Below are 5,793 nucleotides of genomic sequence, written 5' to 3' on the forward strand. Positions count from 1 at the left end.
ACTGATTTTCATAGACACAAACAAAAGTGTGTCAGTGTTCCATTACTGCTTACATCAGGGATAAATAACACATGGGTTGTTTTAATTCACTGGTGATACGGAGGTGGTGATGTGGTTGTCGTGAGCATCCATAATGAAAGCCATTTTCAGGATAGGAAAATGATTACTATCATTTTGTGGTTCTGATACCTGATCCATCCTAATTAGGAGGTACAGTAGCTAAAACAACTATCTGTGCAGGTGGGGGTCAATATGCTCCGAAATTTTACGTGTGACTAGTGACAGCCCTCATATACACGGATTTTTTACATTCACGGGTATCTCTGTTACCTAACCCCCACGTATGTTAAGGGCTGACTGTATATATACAGGTTGTACCTCTCTAGTCCGGCAACCTCGGGACCTGACCGGTGCCGGACCATGGAAATTCACCCGTTTCCTGGATAGATAGTGACTTGTGCTTACGCTTGGAAGCACTAGCACCACTTTCTCTGCTTCATGGTCTCTTTGAAGACATATTGAAGGGTTAAATGTCGTACAGTAGCTTCTCAAATTTCGCGAGTTTTTAATTCAACGTTTTTTATTGGAACAAAAAAAAAATTTTGACGGCGGAAACTCGAACTTCGACGGCTCACCAACGTTCAGACGTGCACAATTGTGTAAACAACCTTCATTTCTCTTATGTACAAAGGATTCATTATTGTTTATTACTGAATGTCTTTTTGATTGAATTAATGTTTATGTGTGCAAAATGAGCAATGCAATTCATAAATAATACGTAGAATATTAAAACACACGAGGAGACGAGACGGCTTTGTTTTCGTTGTTTACAAAACCAGTGACTGATTGGTTCTACATATAAAACTGAAGAAAATAAGACCCTGATTGTAGCTGTAGTAAAATTAATGTAAAAAAATTAATATGATTGTTTGAAGTAATGTTATTTAATGTTAATAAATGGAACAATATAAGTAGCTAACCATTAATGGTAAAGAAAAAAAAGTGAGACTACGCGTATGTAAGTGCGCACATGTGAAAACATATCGTCATTACTCTACATAAGAATATGAAAGCAACACTTATTTACTACTCATATATATTGGAGGGTTAAATATTGTACTCTGTATAGACAAGCAGAGAGAGCAGCCGAACTGCCGGATGTAAACAAACCTTAATTTCCCGCGGCTTTGTTGTTGATTTTTTTTACGGGGATTAGCCCACCCGGGCATAGGTCACTGACCCACATTGGGGCCTGAGAGGCGAAAATTTAATACTCCTGTAATAATAATAATAATAATAATAATAATAATAATAATAATAATAATAATAATTCAGATAAGTTATAATAAAAATAAATAAAAAAAATATATATATATATATATATATATATATATATATATATATATATATATATATATATATATATATATATATATATATATATATATATATATATATATATATATATATATATATATATATATATATATATATATATATATATATATATATATATATATATATATATATATATATATATATATATATATATATATATATATATATATATATATATATATATATATATATATATATATACAGTTCTTACTGTTATATGCTATATCCTTGTTTGCCAGAATGCCACAGTTAATGGGTAACAATTCTGGCATCAGAAACAGTGCAATCTTACAAAACTGTGCCATAAACATGACAAGTTTCCAGCGCTGTTCTGAACTACATAATGATTTAACCTTATTTTGATACTGTAATGTATTCCAACGGATACAACCCCATTTCGTCACCAATCCGTTTTGTCACCGACGCGGTTCGTCACCAAAACCCCATTTTGTCACCAATAACAAATCCATTTCGTCACCACTAACAGTCGCTGATATTAGTGACAAATTGTAAGTTATTATTTTACACGAATAGAAATTATACATGTATACAGACGACCCGAGAAGTATTGTGTTATTATACACATTAAATATTTAATAAAGAAAATTAAAACACTGGTAAAGAAACAAAACACACAATGAATTAAGGTGATTTGGCATCAGCGCATAAACTACCGAGTAGTGAGATGATTGCAGGCGCATTAATGATTTTATTTTTTATTTTCGTCTTTATTAAATTGTCTTAGTATTTTTTATTATTTTCTAGCCAGAGTAACAGTTATTTTCGTGTATATATTGGTGGGAATGAACGGGGTGACGAAACGGGTAAAGCAGTGGTGACGAAACGGGTTAAAAACATTGGTAATGAAACGGGTTGGTGACGAAATGGGCAGACCCCGTTCCAACAGAGCCTCACAGCCTGCAAGACCCCATAATATGTCAGACCACACCAGTGTCTATAAAACTACATATATCAATATTACTGGAAAAATGTTCTTGTTTATGCCTAGGTAGTGTAAAGTGCAGGAACACTAGATGACTGTCATGGGGATTGTGAAGTAAGGAAAGGAGAGACTGGGGTGTTTCCCTCGTCTCTCACCCTCCACCCGACCTCTCCCTCACCCTGGGGTTTATATCCTCCTAACAATCCCATTATTTTGTACCGTTAACATCATATTGGTTCACCTCCATAAGTAGTGTCTCGAGTACTTTATAACGTGTGATATAATACTGCAGACGATACTTTACCGACGACAGCCTATGCGGCAAGTCACTGAACCTCAGTATTGAGTACACCCAAACAGTACAGTCATCACTTTACACCCTCTAACCTTATTTTCCATAAAACCCAGAGTGAACGAGTGTGCCCGGTGGCAAGACACATATAAATGAAACTTCATGGAATATTTGTCATACCTTGTTTGTTTTGGAGGTTGGGCTGTGGCTGAGGTCCGTCCGCCATTTTTGATAGAAACTAAATATGTCAGAAGAATAGTCACGTCACATGAGCTCCATCACCGGCTAGTTCACTTCCACTAAATTTCTCCTCTTTCTCGTAAGTAACTGGCAACCACCGACCGGTTACTAATTCACATCACAAGTCTTTACAGTTATTCAAGAGATCAAGAGGACAATAGTACGTGTGTTCTTCGTTTGGTGGCTGCAGCTATTTCAAAACAATCTTATAATCTGGTGGCGCGAGGTTTGATAACAGGTCACAACCATTTAACATCATAGTGTTGGATAACACTACTATCAACGTATCAATTATATTAATGATAGAACAAGTAATGGTACGTTCAATGTACACAACCTCTCAGCTCCATGTCATACCTGGAAATATGATGTACTACCTGTACTGCCGTAATGTATGACACACTGGCGAAGGATCAAGGTCACTCCACTTAATTATACTGTACACCTTCACTCCCAATTCGATTTAACTGACAGATTCGGTCGAGTGGTTCCTGCTGGATTTGCTTGTACTGCTTACTCCTCGAATATGACAAGAAACAAGAATGGTCGAAGAAATGGCTGCTGAGATTCAATGTCACGAAGTGTAAGCGGATGCACCCAGGGCGTACCAACGGCAAGGAGGCGTATAATATGTCCCAACGGGATGAAGAAACTGCACTAGTTGAGACTGAATTTGAGAAGGACCTAGGTGTGTATGTTGACAGTGAGCTGAAGTTCTCGGGCCATTGCGAGAAGGTAAACCAGGCAAATAAATTATTGGGTCTTATAAGAAGGTAGTTCAGATATCTAGACGGTCCGTCCTCCGTAACGATCTTCAAGAGTGAAGTGCTTCCCCATCTGGAGTACTGTCACCCCTTCTGGTCCCCGAGATGTGCTAGGGACTGTCAGATGGTTGAAAATGTTCAAAGGAGGGCCACCAGACTGGTGCCTGCCCTTCGGCACCTCAGCTACCCTGAGAGATTGGAGCGCCTGGACTTGCCTAGCTTTAACTTCAGACGGGCAAGGGGTGACCTAATTGAGGTGTATAAGCATCTTTAGGGGCACTACTCAGTCGAGTGTCCTTACTTGGAGCTGGCGGACGCTCGCCCCAAGTCCAGAAAACTGTGAGGGCAAACTTTTTCGGAGTGAGAGTTGCGAACTCTTGGAACAATCTACCAGAGTGTTGTGACGGCACCGAGTGTGAGCTCTTTCAAGACAAGACTTGACCAACACTGGAGCGGGTTCAGGTACATTCAGGAGCCGATGCATGCCCAGTACTTGCCAACAGTGCGTAACAGAGACGCGACCGATCGCCCAAGCGGCTAACGAGCCAATCAGTGGTGAAGAGGATAAAAGAAAAGAATGTCAACATACACACCCAGGTCATTTTCGCATCCAGTCTTAATTAATGCAGTTTCTTCGTCCCGTTGGGACATATGATACGCCTCCTTTCCGTTGGGAAGTCCCAGGTGCATCCTCTTACACCCGTGACATTGAATCTGACAGTCTATTTTTTTTTAAGTTTACGTATTGTTGATCATAGATTGACAAGGCTATTATAAATACAAATTGAGAAGTCACATTTATTGTAATGTTTATAAATTTCATATTTATAATGCATTTAAGATGATCGGCCTTAACGTAGGGCAGCATTTCAGCACTGAATCAACACTACATTAGGTTGTAAAGCATAATTATGTACCCGTATATATATCCGCTAAGCATATTAGGTTGAGTAAATATAACACAGTACATCCCGGAGTATACTAAAGGTTGACCTGCTACCATTTCTTGTGACAACGTGGTGGCCTTGTCATGAACTTCTTGAGTGACACAGCATGGTTGCCTTGTTGTCATGAACTTCTTGAGTGACACAGCATTGTGGCCTTGTCATAAACTTCTTGAGTGACACAGCAATGTGGCCTTGTTGTCATGAACTTCACAAGGGTCACAATTTGGCAGCAACGGGGTAGACCCAAGCTTAATCTTCCAATGTACAAGATGTTCTCAGCCGTCTCCAGGAAGCCTTTACGACGAGTAGAGATTTTCAATTGGTGGGCCCCACACAGAGTTGAGTCCATCTCCTCAAAGTACGGGTACCACAGGGTAGGATGACTGAGGGTACTGGATACGCTGGGCAGGGTGTACTGGAATCATAGAGGGCGTGAAGTCGACCTTCTTGTACAGCACCTTCGAGTAACTCACAGGCTGCACGTATATGGGTGCCGATGGACTGCGGTGTCGCTGCCTTTCCAACGCCATTTGCTCCCTTTCATCTCTAGTTAGTGGCCGGGGCATCGCCTCACGCTCTTCACTTGCGGTGCCCAGAAGGTGATACATAATTGTAGTTAATTGTTGTTTGGTAATACACAGAGTTGTGGTTGCTTCTCCGTTTGACTTCAGGAAGACAAGTGTAACTCCGATTCTGGTCCATCTATATTTATACTCCTGCCAAGCTGATATGACGTCACGGCTCTTGTTATTTCACCACGTTCTGTCGTGTCTGCAACGTATCTTTGGTATGCGCCACAGCAAGATAAAGCTTGTTTCATCACGTTCGTCTCTCCCAACTTGTGATAACCGAGTCGTAACTGGACGTAAGTGTATTTATATTTACATTCACGAACAAAAATACATACCAAAAAAGAGCACAACCCAAATAAAAGTTCATCGATGGAGTTGATAAATGATCGTACGTCTGACATCTCACAGGCAACAGTGTCGTACCGAGTGAACGAGCTGCAACTCGAAAACAGGTGCAACGAAAAAAAGTTAAAATTAGGAAAAAAGAAGAAACTTATTAACATAAAAATGAATCCCTGTTACACAAATCAAGATTTATATTCTTCACCAATTGACATCCCATCTCACTGAGTAAAATGAGTAGTTAGTTCTGTATTAGTGGCAGTAGTGTACTACGCGCAGCTGCAGGCGGTGGTTG

This window comes from Homarus americanus, unplaced genomic scaffold (assembly GCF_018991925.1).
Source record: "Homarus americanus isolate GMGI-L3 unplaced genomic scaffold, GMGI_Hamer_2.0 scaffold45562, whole genome shotgun sequence".
Lineage (NCBI taxonomy): Eukaryota > Metazoa > Arthropoda > Malacostraca > Decapoda > Nephropidae > Homarus > Homarus americanus.